This window comes from Danio rerio, chromosome 6, assembly GCF_049306965.1.
Source record: "Danio rerio strain Tuebingen ecotype United States chromosome 6, GRCz12tu, whole genome shotgun sequence".
Classification (NCBI taxonomy): domain Eukaryota; kingdom Metazoa; phylum Chordata; class Actinopteri; order Cypriniformes; family Danionidae; genus Danio; species Danio rerio.
The window spans coordinates 18,811,943-18,830,269 of record NC_133181.1 but is presented as its reverse complement, the minus strand read 5'-3'; the positions used below and the strand labels follow the sequence as shown (position 1 = coordinate 18,830,269).

The 18,327-nt window shown below is 36.7% G+C and overlaps 1 protein-coding gene across 11 annotated transcripts in view; it reads left to right on the top strand.

The window, feature by feature from the left end:
• Positions 1-2,612: 2,612 nt before the first annotated feature.
• The window catches only part of LOC137495955 (serine/threonine-protein kinase pim-3), a 52,812-nt gene continuing 37,097 nt past the window's right edge, over positions 2,613-18,327 (top strand). The window contains exons 1-9 of one of the 11 annotated variants that reach the window (XR_012407839.1): positions 2,613-6,330; positions 6,423-6,489; positions 6,566-6,619; positions 6,694-6,844; positions 7,340-7,397; positions 7,511-7,684; positions 8,141-8,231; positions 8,320-8,389; positions 8,534-10,905. The gene's annotated coding sequence lies outside the window, so the exon portion shown is untranslated. Of the gene's footprint in view, positions 6,331-6,422; positions 6,490-6,565; positions 6,620-6,693; positions 6,845-7,339; positions 7,398-7,510; positions 7,685-8,121; positions 8,232-8,319; positions 8,390-8,515; positions 10,906-18,327 lie in introns of those variants that run through there. The other 10 variants (XR_012407841.1, XR_012407840.1, XR_012407842.1 and 7 more) reach the window with 10 other exon arrangements.

Genomic DNA, 18,327 nt, shown 5'->3' with positions numbered 1-18,327 from the left:
GGAAGTGCGAGATTGATTTGTGACTATTTCCTGGTTTCTCCCCCGTGAAATCTAAACATTAACCTGTATTTTTAATATATGATTTAAAATTACATATTTCAATTAGAGATTAGATCTGCTTACAGTGCGTCATTTACAGTATGTGTTTTAGAAAACTGAGTGATTATTAGGGATGCACCGATACCATTTTTTTATAAAACGATATGAGTATTTTAATTTATGTTCTAGCCGATACCGAGAACTGATACCAATACTTCATAGATTTGGTTTCGAGGAAGTTTATTTATTTATTTATTAATTTAGTTTTTGCTTGTTGCAAGGATAACCACAAACATCTTTAAGAGAAGGCTTTTCCAAGCCAAAAATATACACACATTGTTGATAAACCTGCAAATCCAGACCTTATCTATTAAAGATTAACTGTGGACATTTAAATGATGAGTTATCCTTGCGCTGACATCCCTCCACGACTTCACACATTACATAAAGTGTGTGCAGTGTACGTTAACTTTTGAAGTCACTCTCTTACACTGCATATTCGGGAAGCATAAAACCCTGTTATGGGCGATTTTTTTCATATTTACGAGTCCTGCCGTTAATCCGCAGGTCAGGTATAAAGTAGGCTATACTTGATGCTATACTTTAAGTTTAACTATAGGTGGGTCACGGCTAGATAAGATCAATAGCCATAATTACTCAAAGCATACTCTCATTTTAAAAATCATGCGACCATCATCTCACAATGTTTAATAATAATCTTATTTTTATTAAAACGAGTGATTTAGCAATGCCGCGCCACTGACAAGCCAACTGCAGATCAAACAAAGCAACTATCGCGGCAACCTTTTTCTGAATTTCAGCTGTTCTTTTTTGCATTTGATTATTATGCGTTCAATGTTAAAAAAATCAATAATGAATAGAGTGTATCCTGCGTTTGTGCGTTTTATCACTGAAGCTGCCCTTTTTCAAAACTAAAAGTTGCTTTGTCTCTCTGGCAATATTTCAGCTTTATCTAATGAAAAGTTAATTTAGATGAGCCAATATTCAAAAATTGCAGTAAAGTAACTGTGACGTGCGGCCACACATCGAATCTGAGGTCTGTTCTCATCTCTCTCTCGCTGTCATCCAGACATTGATACGTAGACACCACACAAGTCATGTCGCAAAACTGAGGCTGGTACCAGCTGACAGGTAGAATAGCTGAAGCCTTTGCGAAATCTGTCAAATACAGCACTGAAATGAACAGGCATAAATGTCTTTGACCCAAAAAGTCTATCAGTAGGATATCTGTAAAAACGCAATCAGAGCCAATGTTATGTAGAAATTGTGTAGCCTAATAATTATATTAATTTTAATAAAAAAGAAAATCAAAATAAATAATTCATTGCATTTTTCGTTTGCTAAAAAATATACAAAGGGTGGCTAGTTTGTATTAATGTGTTGTAATATTAATTAAATGTGTTTAGCCTATTTAAGCTTAACGGTTATATATACTGCCAATAGGCAAGCCATTCAAAAAATATTATTTTATTGTGTACTGGGTTAGAATTAGGGATGCTCAAAATAATCGATTAACCGTTAACCGAAAGGGTGCGTTTGTGACCGATTAATGCTATCAGTTAAACGATTAAAATTATTATTTTATATATTTTTAGTTTGGCTGCATAAGCGGCCGATTGAATGCGCCTTTGCGTTTAGAGGGGCATCTTTTGCACGCGGCTCATCCCAGAGCAGCAGTTTGTGTTGTCAAGACAACTACAGAGAACTTTTAAAGAGCTTGGTTTCCGCTACATTCATTCTTCCATGGCGGGGACCAAAATGCATCCCGCCACGGCTACATTACCCATTCAAAACATTCAGTTATTGTTGTTGTTGTTTTTAATAGCGGATTATAATCGCAACAAAACGTATTAAAAGGTAAGTGAATTATAACAGCGCAAACTTTTTTGTAACCATATAGTGCTGTGCGCTATTGTTTAATCCTTTGGGGTTACGTGCTGACTGACTGAATGACTGACAGGTGCGCGATGCGTGAGGCCAGCAAACACGCAGAAGCTTTCAGTTAAGATGAACAGTTTCTATAGTTATACTTTATTTATAGATAAAGTATGACTCTACATATAATCACTCTATCTTGCTGGCGTTTATGGCCGTTTCGCTTTACTTCAGGACGCATTAACACCGCTCTGAAGGTCTAATCGCTGTTTTAAGTTATCCAGAGCTGTATGAATGTACAAATCTTGAATATCATAATATTATTAAATATTACAATTTTATCAACATAGACAGCAACACTTTTGCACAATTGATACCCAGCTGATTCAGTCGTTTCATAAGAGGACCGCGCTTCTTCTCTTCTTTTTTCCTTGTCAACATAAAGGCAGTGAGGTGCGCCTCGCGTTTTTGGAATGAAAAAAGCACGTTAGCTGTGCTCGGCCACTTGTTCAACTGCAAGACATACTTAACTTGCGAGACGATAATGTATAACCCGTGCCTACAGACACATTTGCCAAAGAAGCAAAATTGAAGAAGAATATTGCTTCAAACAGACGTGTTGATGCCAAAAAAAGCGCTGATGTTGACCTGGATCTGCATCATAAACGCAACAAATAGGCTTTACCTTTTATAATATAAAGCATGTATGCACATTAATGCAATATCATATTTAAACAAAAAAACTGTTTACAAAAAGTCAACATATGCGCGCGTTGTTGTCGTCTTTTCATCACGCAGCGCGCGCACTTGAGCCGCGATGGAGAGAAAGGAAACCATAGCAAGACATAATCTTTAAAATAATGATTTCTATTAAAAATGTAAAAAGGTTTTGTGATTATAATAATAACAGCGGGGCATTAACTAAATGCATATTTTCCGTGGAGCGAGCGATTTGAGGAAGTCAGCTATTTTATTTGACGGAAGACAAAAATATGATTGGAAAAAAATCAGTCAGTGTTTTCGATTTGTAATATAAATTACTTATTTAAGTGCAAAATAATTTAGGGCAGTCCTATTTATTTTATTCATTTTATTTAGATTATTCTGTTCTTCTGTGCTAAACACTGCAGGTACGTGAAAATGCTCTGTTGTATTGTTCTATTATTAATATGCTAGCATATAAAAATAAATCAGTATTTTATGCAATATTTAAAGTGTCAGACACAAAATAGACATGTCAATTTGTTTAATATAAAATTAATAGTAATCTGACCAGTTAACCGTTAATAACCGATTATTGAGCGGCAGTTGTCGGTTAGCAAAATTAACTAACTAAACTAAAACTATATGTAGCATGTCTCGCTGTCATTTAAAACATGCAATTCATTACACACCAGAGCTGTAGGCCTACACTTACAGGGCGATGTTGGTCAATAGTCATACTGCGCACCACGTTATTGAGCTCAAATATCTCTGAGGGAGATTATGTGACCCGATAGCCATTATTAACTTGAGAGATTTTAAAAATAAAAGGCCTTTTAAAAAAAGGAACAACACACAAATCGGCAACAAGTAAAACTGGTCCCTTGGAGTTCAGCACTTGTCATCTTGCCAGTGTATGCTGCGTGGTGTGTATAGCGCCCTTATGCGGCGCATGTCAACTGCCACTGGTGAGAGAGAGCGTGCCCGTGAGAGCTCAGTGCAAGTATCGATATAATCACAAGCAAAATCATATCATTATAAATATTCTATTAACAATACTTATCAAAATATTCATACACTTACATGGTATTTATTGAGATTGTGTGATCTGTATAGGCTGTCTGATCTTTACAGAAGCTGTAAACTGAGACGGGCGCAGTGACCGCAGTAATGTTCAGCTCTGATGAGGTGCTTTTATTTACCCTGTAGTCTTTAGATTTTTTACATAATGTTCCATTACTTAAAATTTCTTTCGTTTTTTTTATTTATAGTTTATATTAACATGAGTGCTAGCTTGTTTTGCTGTGATCATTATGCAAGGATCATATTTCATGTTCGGTTTATTCTTCAGTAGCCGATAGATTCATTAATAATGTATTTTTAAAAGGATTGTTTATAAGGACTAAGCTATAAATATATAATACATTAGGCTAATTATTAAGACAATGGTCAGGTAGGATAACAAATCACATCCATGTAGTAAATTACTGTTGAGTGGGATCTGTGCGTGGTATCTGCCTTTTTATGTACGATATGAGTATGAGTATTTTAAGTGTCGCCCCGATACTGGTATTGGAATCGGTGCATCCCTAGTGATTATAAATACACTGTTTGACCAATTCATGCGTGATGTATCAATTCATAGATTCAGCATTTCCATAATTTGGTGGAAGTGAGATCATATCTTAAGTAAAACATAGGGCCCTATCATACACCCGGCGCAATGCAGCGCAAGGCGCGGCGCAAATGTTATTTGCTAGTTTCACCTTGACGCAAGTGTTGTTTTGCTGTTTTGCACCACGTTGTTTAAATAGCAAATGCATTTGCACTTATATGTGCGCCCATAGGCGTTCTGGTCTGAAAAGCAAAGTGTTCTGAGGCGCACTGCTGGCACGTTGCTATTTTGAGAAACTATAATAGATTTTTCATTAGACCAAAACAAACCCGGTCTAAACTCCAGCGCAGAGTTGCGCCTCGCTTACAGACTGCTTAATAGCCTACACACAAGATGTAGAGCAATACGCAAATATCTTTACATATGAAAAAATTTAAATATTAAGGATATATATAGGATATAATAAGAATATAAATATAGGAAATAAGTATAAAGGATTAAAATATTACAAATCATGTTATTTTCTAGCATAAATAAATATGAAAAATCACTGCTTTTATTTCTTCTTCATCTCGGGAGGCTTTTTCAGTTCATTTATAAAAATTTGCTTTTGTATAATGTTATTATTATTAGCAGTATTATTTATTATCTCCATATTTATATTTGTTTTATTAAAAACAAGCTTAGATTTGCCCACCTGCAGGTTTTAGACCATATGGGGCACAGCATGTGTATTAGGATATAACTCAGGTTTTTAAGCACACTTTGTTGTTATTGTTCATTTATTCGTTTGCTGGAAATTAGAACTGAATTTAGAAATAGTTTTGAAACGAATATTTGCGCTTAACAAACAAAATTAATTATTTATAGGCTAATTAATGTGTGTGTGTAAAGGTTTCCCTATCTAAGAGCGAAAGTGAAAGTAGATCGATTATCTCTCATTCTCACGCAGTAAATGCTCTGTTTAACAGTTTTCTGTTAAAAAAAACTTTTAACTGTTTGCTTGTAAAATGCTGAGTTTTTCCACTTAGACTTACTTTACATCCTGTAAATAGCGAATGCGCTTATGGCGCGACGCAGCTGGCTCTTAAAGGGAATGGGAGATGAGACTCTGATTGGTTTATTCTTAAAACACATCTATAACTCAATAAGAAAATAAACTCAAACCTTTTAGACCATGCGCCACGGCGCAAAGCAGATTTTTCTGTCCTTAAATTAGCAAAGATGCATTCTGACACACCCTGAAAGCGTTTGCGCCCTGGGTTTTGCGCTCTGCGCATGGACTGTCAAAATAGAGCCCATAGAGTTTGTGTAAACTGTGCAACTGACCACCGTTTTCAGGCCGACTCGGGTAAGGTTCCGCACCATTTGAATCACATCCAGATTAATTTAAATCTGAGGCAACAAACTAAATCGAAAGCCACACCGCTAAACTATTTACATAACAAATGACTTCAGGCTATAAATCATAAATGGATTTTTTTACACAACTACTAACACATGTTAACACATTAGTGATAATTATTTTACCAATAATTCTCCTGAGTTTGCACTGAAGTAACTGAAATGCCAACAGGACTTGTCTGTAAAAGCACCTCTCTAACATGTATCTGCTTAAGCCCTCCACAGTTTTTTTTAGATTCTTAGCATCTGATGACATGATGCACTAAACATACTAATCATAACAGTGTGATCGTACAGAACAGGGAACAGCCAATGCTGATCACATCTGTTATCGTTTGCATCAAAGGGTAAAAGGGCGTTCATATATTTTTAATTATTATTCAGTGATTTCTCTGCATACCACTAGAAGGAAACCCGCGTACAACACTTTGAGAACCACTGGTATAGATGGGTGGTTAGGCCTTGTCTGTGTCAGGTTTTTCCTTTTTTCAGGTATTGGAGAGCAGGCAAAAGAGGGAGACTCACAAGAGCATCGGTGGAGATTTCTCTAAAAAATGCTGGAGAACAGCAGTTGGGGTTTTGTTGGGGCTGTCTTTGTTTATTTGCAGATTGGAGTGGAGCAGAAGAAGGAGAACGGTGGAGATATACTTGAAGACCTGGAGCTCATGAAGCAGGTAGTGCTGCTTGAACAGACTAAACAATGGAGTTAGTTTCAAAAGAAATGTATTAAGATTAGTTAAAGACCTGATATCTTTCTCTTTGACAGGTTGGCATGGAGCATGTGAAGGAACAGGGAAACACACTGTAATGACAAGTGCATCGTAATAAATTAGGTACAGCCTTAAACTTTAAGTTGAGTCAACTGAACTTTATAAAACATTTTAAACTTATACAATTACATTTTTACAGAGTAAGTGTCACAGAAGGGACGACATTCAGTTCAGTAATATAACAGGACGTCAGGTGAGTATAAGCAGGTGAGTTTATTGATGCAGATAATAAGTCCATTAACCTGAATTGGATATTTGATTATGCAGGCTTGGAGACTGGAGACGGATACCACAGACAGCAAACAGGATGAAGACTAAACGAGGAACCAGGAGACACCTCACTAGGAGAGACACTGGAACTCACAGGAGATGTGCTTGTGGTGCTTCAGTGAGTGGAAAACCTGGTCTTAATGGGGCAGTAAGTGGTTGTCAGATATTTCCTTCAGATAGACAGAAATAGATACAATATTTTTGTTTGTTTGTATGATTCAATTGTATATCGCTATCTAACTTAACATTTGCAGATTGTTATTTGTTATATGATCGGATAAATTGATCTGTTCTAATTTATTTGTATGCTGTCAGAGTTACCACATTGAATATTACTGCACGTCTGTTGTCAGATAGATTGTCTGGCTGTTGTATTATTTATTAGTAATTTATGCTGTTGGCCTGTTCAACATTTGTAGCTTTTGATTGTTTTTTGTTTTATTTACAGTTTTACTAATTATTGTAGCACATTTATCTCTTCTAAGTTTATAGATTGTCATCTAGTAGAGTATTTACTTATAGGTGTGAAATATTATTTGTTAGTTTTAGAACAGAACCAGACTGGAGACAATGGTAGATGAAACTTCCAAAGAATGGTATTAGATTAATGAATGACTTGACATCTTTCTATTGTATTTTACAGATCAGATGGCACCACATGGAGAAAAGAAGGAATCACACACCTCAGCAACGACTGGATGGTCAGGAATTTAATTTTTTTTTTAATTAGGTGGACGTGTGAATCGATGGACGTCCTTCCAAGATGAAGGAGTGCTGGTTGTTGTAGATAGTAATTAGGCCTTGTCTTTGTCAGGTTTTTCTTTTTCAGGTAATGGAGAGAGAGCAGGCAGAAGAGGGAGACTCACAAGAGCATCAGTGGAGCTATCAGGAGCCTAAGTTTGATTACTTTATTTTGGATTATGAAAGCAAAATTCTCCAACAAGAGTGATTATGCTGCTTCCTGATGGTGAAAGTGATTATACTCATGGCAAGTATTATTTGACAGTTTGGTCATTTGTTTCACTAAGGGCCTACTCACACTATGCCATCCGTACCGTGCCCAAGCCCGTTTCCCGGATCGTTTGAGAAGTGTGAGTGCGCTGAATCAGGCTCAAGCACGGTTCACTTGGCCGGCCCTGGCCCGGTTGGAAGAGGTGGGTCTGAGTGCGGTTCACTTGGGCCCGAAACTGAAAGCGACACGTGACTTTTAAGGGACTGTTTCATATGGATTTATTAATCATTCTTACTGTTCATTGAACGCAAACTGCCGTAGTTTATTAAATACGCAAACTTCTCAATGCACGACAGCTGAATTTGCGGTTAGTAAATAACCGATTGTGTTCTATTTGGGACACTACATTCATATACTATGCTGTTGAGTGTGTAAGTGCATAAGTACATAGTGTATAAGTTCATAGTGTATAGCGTGCCATTTGGGACGCAGCTTTTGTCATTTGTAGGTTGGAGTGGAGCAGAAGTAGAAGAGTCACAGGAACAGTGGAAATATACTTGAAAATCTGGGGCTCAGGAAACAGGTAGAACTGCTTGAACAGACTAAACAATGGAGTTTGTTTCCAAAGAAATATATTGAGATTAAAGACCTGATATCTTTCTCTTTGACAGGTTGGCATGGAGCATGTGGAGAAACAGCGAACCACACATCAGTATTGACAAGTACATCGTAATAAATTAGGTATAGACTTACATTTTTAGTTGAATCAAATTAACTTAATAAAACATTTTTAAATTATATACTTTAATTTGTAAAGACTAAGTGATGATTGGGTATTTCCTTCAGATACAGTAAATAGTTAGATAGATGTCTTGTCTGCCGCAGGTGTTTCTTTTTCAGGTAATGGACACACAACAAACAGAAGAAGGAGACTCACAAGAGCATCAGTGGAGATTTATCTGAAGAACGCTGGAGAGCAGCTTGTGCATTGCTGGAGTTCAGCAAGCATGTAGAGCTCTGTTAGTCGTGTCTTTGTCTTTTACAGACTGGAGTGGAGCATGTGGAGACCAATAGGAATCACACACCTCAGTGGTGACTGGACACTGATGGTCAAGAATATCCTTTTAATGCAGAAGTATGGGTGCATGGATAGATGTCCTTCCAAGTGGAAGGGGGTGGTGGTGGGCATAGATTGTTAAATAGATGTTTTGTCTGTGGCTGTTATTTACATTGTAGATAATGAATTCTCAACAGGCGGAAGAGAGACACTCACAAGAGCATAAGTATTATAAATTATTTTTCATACATTTTGAAATATAAGTTGTATGTACCTATGATATATTTGTATGGGGGAGACCGGGGATAGTTGTACTTCTATTATATTTCTTTATATATCTTTGAGATCTTGAGTTACAAGTGTCTGCTATTAAATGGCCAAATAAGTAATTTTTGCAGCGTAAACAGTAAATGTGAACACTTTTTAGTTTCAGGGCGTACTCACACTATGCTATCAGTACCGTGCCCAGGCCCATAACGTTTGAGAAGTGTGAGTGCTCCGAATCTGGCTCAGGTGCGGTACACTTTGGCGGCCCTGGCCTGGTTGGAAGAGGTGTGCCAGCGCGCGATTCACTTGGGCTGGAAACTGAAGACGAGACGTGACATTTAAGGAACTGTTTTATATGGATTTATTAATCATTCATACTGTTCAATGAAATGCAAACTGTCGTAGATTATTAAAGACGCAAACACCTCACTACATGACAGCTGCACCTGTAGCAAACCTCTTAATTCCTGCAGCGCGATGACTTTATAATTGTTTATGAGCGTCAAAAGTGGCTGATCTGTTCAGCGAAATAATTAACTGCGTGTCACCCCTTCCACCCCTACCTCTCCAGCTTTCCCTTCATAGGGTGGCACGGTGGCCCAGTGGGTAGCAATGCAGCCTCACAGCAAGAGCGTCACCGGTTCTAGTCCTTTAACAGGCTGACTGTCATTTCTGTGCATAGTTTGCATGTTCTTCCCGTGCTCGCATGGGTTTTCCCTGGGTTCTCCGGTTTCCTCCCACATTCCAAAAACATGTACTACAAGTGAATTGATCAATCTAAATTTAGCACTACATTCAAACTCTCATTCAGCAGCATATCTCTTCATAGCATTTATTTTAGTCATCAGCTCATATCATGGGGGGAGTTGTCGAGATCTACCTGAGGCAAACGGGAGGGAGCCCAGGGCTCAAGGACCTTTTGAGCTCAGGTCTCTCTCCCGGGACAGCATGCTAAACTTGCTTATAATCAGTCATCAGCTAAGTGTGAACTCTTGAAAACGATATAACTAAAGAAATTTCCACTGTGCTGAGTGAGAGCGCTTCTTACTGAACTGTGCATCATTGATGACGTAAGCATGCTCAGTCCCAAATGCGATGTGAGTGCGGGCCGTCAGGTGAGACGGGAGGGGGGACAAATGTGCTTCGGCCCGGTTCAAGGCAACTGTAAATAGTGTGAGTAAGCCCTCAAACAGGAGGAGTGAAATGTTACAATTCAGCCCACTGTCTGGGTTAGTTGTAACATCATAAAATGAGAATTATGACATAAAAATGGATTTGAAAGCTTTTTATTCAGCATTGAGCTTTCAGTATAGTTTGTGTGTCTCTGTGTTACAAAGCTGAATGAAATGTGCAAATGTGCATCAGCTTCAACAATTGAACACTATTTGTGTTTGCAGGCTTCATGAGCCCACAGAGGTCAAACACTGAACTCAAACTACTTTTGACTTTCTCTTTTATAAGCTATAGCAATACTGAAATTAAATCATATAAATACAGTTTTAAATCTGCTTGAGGTTGGTGGTAACATTTCACTGATGTGACTAACAAGTTACTAGCTTTTGTTGTTTCAACTGACCCAGCATTATGTGGCCATGAATCTGTTCTCCTACAGCTAACAGCTAAAACATTATCACCAACAATGTGGATTAAGTATATCCACAATCAGACACACAGATTACATGGGTTTAACTACAAATCAGGCAATGATATCTTAAAAATAATTAATTAGCTAATCTTAGCTGAAGTGTAGTTTTTCTGTCTAATATCTGCTGTGTCTGTCACAGGACTTTTTCATATGTGGTATGAGGACTAAAATGAGCATGTGTGAAGTGAATCAGCTGATTTGTAACTAGTTCCTTGTTGTAGAGATTGTAAGTGTTACAACTATCCCCGCTCTCTCTCTTTAAATCTAAGGGCTTTTTTTTGACGGTCCATGCGCAGAGCGCAAAACGCAGGGCGCAAACGCTTTCAGGGCGTGTCAGAACGAATTTTTGCTAATTTAAAGATGGGAAAATCCACTTTCAAGGGTTGAGTTTATTTTCTTAAGAGTTATAGGTGTGTTTTGAGAATAAACCAATTAGAGTCTCATCTCCCATTCCCTTTAAGAGCCAGCTGCGTCGCGCCATAAGCGCATTCGCTATTTACAGGACGTAAAGTAAGTCTAAGTGGAAAGCATTTCACTAGCAAACAGTTAACAGTTTTTTTAAACAGAAAACTGTTAAACAGAGCATCTACTGCATGAGAATGAGAGATAATCGATCTACTTTCACTTTCGCTCTTAGATAGGGAAACCTTTACGCACAGACATCAATTAGCCTATAAATAATTAATTTTGTTTGTTAAGCGCAAATATTTGTTTCAAAACTATTTCTAAATTCAGTTCTAATTTCCAGCAAACAAATAAATGAACAATAATAACGAAGTGTGGTCAAAAACCTGAGTTATATCCTAATACACATGCTGTGCCCCATATGGTCTAAAACCTGACAGGTGGGCAAATCTAAGCTTGTATTTCATAAAACAAATATAAATATGGAGATAATAAATAATACTGCTAATAATAATAACATTATACAAAAGCAAATTGTTATAAATTAACTGAAAAAGCCCTCTGAGATGAAGAAGACATAAAAGCAGTGATTTTTCATATTCATGTAGGCTAGAAAATAATATGTTTTGTAATATTTTAATCCTTTATATTTATATCCTATATCTATTCTTATTATATTCTATATCCCTAATATTTAAGTTTTTTCATATGTAAAGATTTGCCTATTGCTCTCTTGTGCGTATTAAGCAGTGTGTAGGCGAGGTGCAACTCTGCGCTGGAGTTTAGACCGGGTTTGTTTTGGTCTAATGAAAAATCTATTTTAGTTTCGCAAAATAGCAACGCGCCAGCAGTGTGCCTCAGAACACCTTCCTTTTTAGACCAGAACGCCTATGGGCGCACAAATGAGCGCAAATGCATTTGCTATTCAAACAGCGTATCGCAACGCCTCAAAACCACTCTTGCGCCAAGCTGAAACTAGCAAAAGACTTTTGCGCCGCGCCTTGCATCACATTGCGCCGGGTGTATGATAGGGCCCAAAACATTAACTTGTATTTGAATTATATGATTCACATTTACAATTTAAATTAGAGATTAGATCTGCTTACAGCGCGTCATTTACAGTATGTGTTTCAGAAAAGTGAGTGATTATAAATACACTGACCAATTCATAGGTGATTTATCAATTCATACATGCAGCATTTCCATGATTTGGTGGAATTGAGATCATATCATAAGTAAACCGCGGAGTTTGTGTAAACTGTGCATCCGACCACCGTTTTTCAGGTCGACTTGGGTAAGGTTTGCAGGTGCTCCGTCTGTGCACAAACTTCCATTTTGTGTTTTTTCAAGGTTCAAACATGGTAAAATTGGCTTTAATCTGTTCTGCGACCTGCACCATTTAACAAACTAAATCAAAAGCCACACCGCTAGGCTATTTACAAAACAAATATATATCGAAATATGTATCGGCTATACATCGAAAACACACATTATTTTACACAACTATGAAAATTTTAACACGTTTGTGATAATTATTTCACCAATGATGCAGCTTGTAGAAACTCCTGAGTTTGCAGTAACTGAAAAGCACTTCACTAGTGCGTATCTGCTCGAGAGCTCCACAGTTTTTTTCAATCTTAGCATCTGATGACATGATGCACTAAACATACTAATAATAACAGTGTGATCATACAGTACAGGGAACAACCAATGCTGATCACATCTGTGTTATCATACGCATCAAAGGGTAAAAGGGCGTTATATTTTTTTTTATATATATAGATATATATATACATTTTTTTTTTAAATATATATAATATATTTTTAATTATTATTCTGTGATTCCTCCGTGCACCTCTAGAAGAAAGCCTGCGTACCACAATTTGAGAACCACTGGTATAGATAGATAGTTAGGCCTTGTCTGTGTCAGGTTTTTCCTTTTTCAGCTAATGGAGGGCAGGCAGAAGAGGGAGACTCAAAAGAGCATCGGTGGACATTTATCTAGAAAATGCTGGAGAACAGCAGGTAGGGCTCTGTCAGTACTGTCTATGGGTGCGTTCCAAATCACATACTTGTACACTATTCTATGCCATTTTGTAGTGTAAATGGTGTAAGTAGTGTGTTCACACTGAAATATTCTTTTTTTTCGGCTTTTTTGCCTTTATTTGATAGGACAGTAATGAGACAGGAAACGAAGTGGGAGAGAGAGAAGGGTGTAGGGTTGGGAATTGTCTTTGAGCTGGGTTTCGAACTCGGGACGCCCTATTGTGCTACTGCAGCATATGTCAGCGCATTGACCACAAGGCTATTGCGCTGACAATATTCTTTTATTTTAAAAAGATTAAGTTCACTTTAAATTCACGGATGATGCTCTTATTTAACCGTTTAAAAGAAGTGTGGACTGTGCACTTGAGGCTGTCTTTGTTTGTTTGCAGATTGGAGTGGAGCAGAAGAAGGAGACTCACAAGCGGAATGGTGGAGATATACTGCAAGACCTGGAGCTCAGGAAGCAGGTAGAACTGCTTGAACAGACTGAAAATTGGAGTTTGCTTTCAAAGAAATCCATTGAGATAAAATAACGACCTGATATCTTTCTCTTTGACAGGTTGGCATGGAGCATGTGGAGGAACAGGGAAACGCACCTTAGTAATGACAAGTGCATCGTAATAAATTAGATACAGACTTACACTTTTTTAGGTTGAATCAAATTAACTTTATAAAACATTTAAAATCATATACTTTCATTTGTACATACTAGATGATTGTCTGGAATCTCTTTAAGCCAGATAAATGTCTTGTTTGCGGCAGGTGTTTCTTTTTCCTGTAATGGACACACAACAGACAGAAGAAGGAGACTCACAAGAGCATCGGTGGAGATTTGTCTGAAAACCGCTGGTTAACAGTTTATGCATTTCTGGAGTTCAGCAAGCATGTAGAGCTCTGTTAGTTGTGTCTTTATCTTTTCCAGGCTGGAGTGCAGCATGTGGAGACAAATAGGAATCACACACCTCAGCAATGGACACTAATGGTCAGGAATATCCTTTAAAGGTAGATGAATAGGTGCATGGATGGATGTCCTTCCAAGTGGAAGGGGGTGGTGGTGGGCATAGATTGTTAGATATATGTATTGTCTGTGGCTATTATTTACAACTTCAACAGACAGAAGAGTCAGACTCACAAGCAAAATGGTGAATATTTATCTGAGGAACACTGGAGAACGTTTGGTTTATTGATGCAGATCATCCAGCAAGTAGAGCTTTGTTAGTCTTGTTTTTGTCTTTTGCAGATTAGACTGGGGCCTGTGGAGAAATGGGACTCGCACCTCAGCATGACTGGAAACTGATGGTCTGGGCTGCGTTTCCCAAACAACGAAGTAACTCACGGCTAAACTATAAAAGTCTGATGCATCGTTTGAGAAAAGAATGATGTAGTGACGAGTGTTTTCCAAAACCTGTAGTTTCTCTGTCGCAGATTTATCGCTTAAACCAGATTAGTTATAATTATGATAAAATGCCCGTAATGATGCTCTAAACTACTTCTTTAGAGTAAAGAAACTTAATTTATTTGTGCAAATTATACACGCACACGCATTTACAATAGAATTCAATATTAGATTTGGTAAAAATATGCACTCGCTTTCTATAATAACTGAAATATATGTAAATGACACATATAGGGCTAATGTTTGCTTTACTAATATTATTGAGAAGTTGAACATTACACATTCTATTCTAAAACATATCACTTACAAAAGCTAACACGTATTCTAATATCATATAAATCATAAAAATAAATAAATAATAATGGCTATTTATTATAAAATGAAATGTAATATTTTTTATTTATTAGAAATGAAAAAATGATACTTTAATAATAATATTAATGATGGTGATGATGATGATTCTTATTAATATTAAGAAGGATATTTATTTATTTATTATTTTTTAAAATCTACTTTTACAATTTAACACATGTAAACCACTTTAGAAAGTTCTAACTGGCAGGCCCATGTCATATACAGTACAGATACTTAATAAATGACTCAATATAAATGAAAAGAATTACCGTATGCTTTTTGTTTTCACAAGCTTTGGAGACGTAACATAAATTCCGCTTTTAAATAACAGGTCACCTATAGCTTTCACCATGAGGCTGTGTACAAAATGACATCAATGTTTTCAAAGTGCACTGCGAAGGGAGCACAGTTGTAAACTGTAAGATCTGTAAGATCACGAAAACTAAACTGTAAAAATAGTTTGAATGCAAATTACACCTAAGAGAGATGACTTTAATATTTTTTTATTTTTTAATAATTGCAACTTTGAATGTTAAAATGTTCTAAATGAATAGGGCATAGGGGGATAACTGAGAATAGAACACAGTCAGGAACAATGTTTCTAATTACAGCTCCAGATAGTTGGAAAGATGTCTTCTTTGTGGCAGCAAAAGTATCTTAAATCAATCAAATGTAAAGACACAACTGGAATGATTTAATTATGTTAATTATTTAGAGAAAAAAGTATTATTATAATACAAATATTAAATAATAATAATAGTTTTATTTATAATATAATTCAAATTTTGATTTAAAATATTCAGTATAGCTATTTATATATGGGTAAATAAATGTTTTTTTTTTTGGGTGGGGTGCAGTTGAGGGGGGCTCGTGGCCCAGTAGAGCTTTACCCCTGAGACTAACAAGGGGAACAGTGGAGATAAACTGGAAGACCTGGAGCTCGGCAAAGAGGTAGAACTGCTTGAACAGACTGAAAAATGGAGTTAGTTTCCAAAGAAATTTATTGAGATTAATTATAGACCTGATATCTTTCTCTTTGGCAGATTTGTACGAAGCATGTGGAAGAACAGGGAAACACACCTCAGTAATCACAAGTGCATCATAATAAATTAGGTACAGCCTTACATTTTTAAGTTGAATCAAATTAACTTCATCAAACATTTTAATTTACATATTTATATTTTCACAGAGTGATAGTCGGGTATTTTCTTTGGATGGACGGACGGACGAACGGATAGATAGTATTGAACAAGCAGGTAGAGCTCTGTTGATGTTTTCTTTGTCTTTTACAGAGTGGAGTAGAGAATTTAGGGAATCACATCTCAGAAATGATAAGAAACTGCTGGTCAGGTATCACCTACAGTATCACCAAAAGATGTTTAAGAGGAAGGGGGGCGGTGGTGGGCTTGAGCTGGGCTCAGACTATAGGAGTTTTAAAAACCTAACCGATAATGAAATCTGGTTGCTGTGAACACATGAGGAGAATCTTTGGCAAATTTATTAGCCCACCTCAAATCTTAAATATGTGCAAAGTACAAAATATGAAAACTGCGCCACAGCACACAAGATGTTAAGGTTATCCTGACCGATGGAGCACATCACTCTCTTTGTCAAAAATTACGCTTTTTTTTTTTTTTACTAATATTAGATTATTAAATTATGCGGTGGTTCGGTTCTGGGTTTTTCGGGGTCGACAGCTATTCTTGACTCTTAATTTTGGAGTCAGTAGAATCGACTCAAGAATCGACACCTTTTACATTCACTTAAAATAGCGCAAGGATTAAACATGCTGTATCATATCTTTCTTTATACAAGAAGTTCTCCTGTGGTCAGACAAAATCAGCATTTTAAATCATCTGCAGTCAAAATAAAATAATAATCAGCCTATACTTTTTTTAATTTAGAAAATTACATTGCAATCTTAGAGACAGAAAGTTAAAACCTCAATTTATTATCAAAATATTTAATGAAAAGATGTGTAGCAGCAGTTCAATAAAAAATTAAAAAATACCCCAATTGAGCCCAAACAACGCTTAAATAAAAATCATGAAATACCCTTAATATCTTCTTAATATAAATGTTTGATACATGAATACAGAGTATGAGTGAACAAAATAATCTGGAGTAGTGAACAGTCTGAGGTTGTTTAGTACTATATTTGTTTTATAGGCAACAGATGCTCTAACTCAGGGGTGTCCAAACTCGGTCCTGGAGGGCCGGTGTCCTGCAGATTTTAGCTCCAACTTGCCTCAACACACCTGCAAAGATGTTTCTAGAAAGCCTGGTAAGAGCTTGATTAGCTAGCCCAGGTGTGTCTTGAAGGATTCGGATTTCTGCTTTCCAGTCCATCTCATCATGGACCAACGTTTATCGTTTTCATCATCCTGTTTCTCAATATTTAACTGTGAATTGATTTTAATTAATGAATTGAGATCTTGAGTGGAACTGAGGACTGGAAGCAACTGTTTCTATTGTTATTTCTAGGAGTTAATACTGTCTAAAATGTCTAAAGTGATTTTGCTATAGTTTTACGGTTAAATCTTTTAAAGTGATTCTACTTTTTATTCAAGATAGACTTTGTGTAGTAAGAATATAACTGCCTGAATGTAGATTATACCAGTTTTTAACCAGTTTTGATAAAGACGGCGGACGGTACACTCAGCCTTGGATAAGAAACAGATTATACTTAAAGTGTGTGTGTTCCATTTGATTGTTGATCCGTTTCACAGGTCTGGAGTCAGCTCTAATCAGTCTAAAGGGTGTCTGACGTTTATGCTTAGATATTGTTCAGAATTGTACGCACGAACCTCACGTGGAAATGTTCCTAGTCTATCTGTGTTTTAACCAATCAGGTTAGAACACCTTTATGTATGACGCAGTTAATGACGTTATGTGAGAGTATAATTGTTATTGATTGGTGATTGTAAGCAGAGTGGCCTAGGAACTCATTGCGAGTGTTGAAGCTGGGTTCTGCGGATGAAACTGCAAACTATCTTCAGTAAACTTGATTTATTTATTTAAATCTCTGACTCCGGCTCTTCTTCATTTACCAGACTGGTCATTCTTTGGGTTAAACTGTAAACTATCCCTACAGTCTGATTGGGGTTGGAACTAAACTTTGGAGGACACTGCCCCTCCAGGACCGAGCTTGGACATGCCTGCTCTAACTGATCAATAAACAATATAGCTAGATTTCAATTTGATTTAATGACCGATTAAATATTAACCCCCTACACGAAATTCATAACAAACCTAAAATAATAAATAAAATCAGCTGTGCCTCAAAACATATCATATTGCTCTCTCTTGTAAATTTTTATTTTTTTATGTGTTCTTTTAAACAGCCTATTACTTTACTTTTAAATATCACTGTTTGTTTTGTGCAATTTGTTCATTGTAGTTAAATAAGGGTTTGTTTATGGGACAGCATACGCCGGAAGAAAAGAAGTGAGTCAGAGCTGTTTTTGAACTTAGCCTTGTCTCTATTTGTATTTAAAAATCCTCTTTTT